Consider the following 431-nt stretch of genomic DNA (forward strand, 5'->3'; position numbering starts at 1 on the left):
TTACCATTCCCCCTAACCTCTTGAGGGGCATGGTCATCCCTCTCTGAAAGGGGAAAGGGAATTGTTGGGACTGTAGCAACTACCATGGCATTTCACTGCTCAGTATACCAGGCAAGGTTTTCGTCCGCATTCTTCTGAAATGGATCCACGACCACCTACTAAGGCACCAGAGACCAGAGAAGTCTGGATTCACTCCTAGCAAGTCCATAATAGACCATATCCTAGTGCTTCAAGTAATTGTGGAATGCCGTCGTGAGGTCGGTCGTGGGTTGCTTGCAGCCTACATTGACCTCAAGAAGGCGTTTGACTCGGTGCATCGAGAATCATTATGGGAGATTCTGAGACTTAGGGGAATTCTGACATGGATTATTGGGCTAATGGAACAATATCAAGGTCTCAGACCTTGAATTTGCCAATGATGTTGCTCTCCT

This window comes from Penaeus chinensis, chromosome 11 (genome assembly GCF_019202785.1).
Source record: "Penaeus chinensis breed Huanghai No. 1 chromosome 11, ASM1920278v2, whole genome shotgun sequence".
Classification (NCBI taxonomy): domain Eukaryota; kingdom Metazoa; phylum Arthropoda; class Malacostraca; order Decapoda; family Penaeidae; genus Penaeus; species Penaeus chinensis.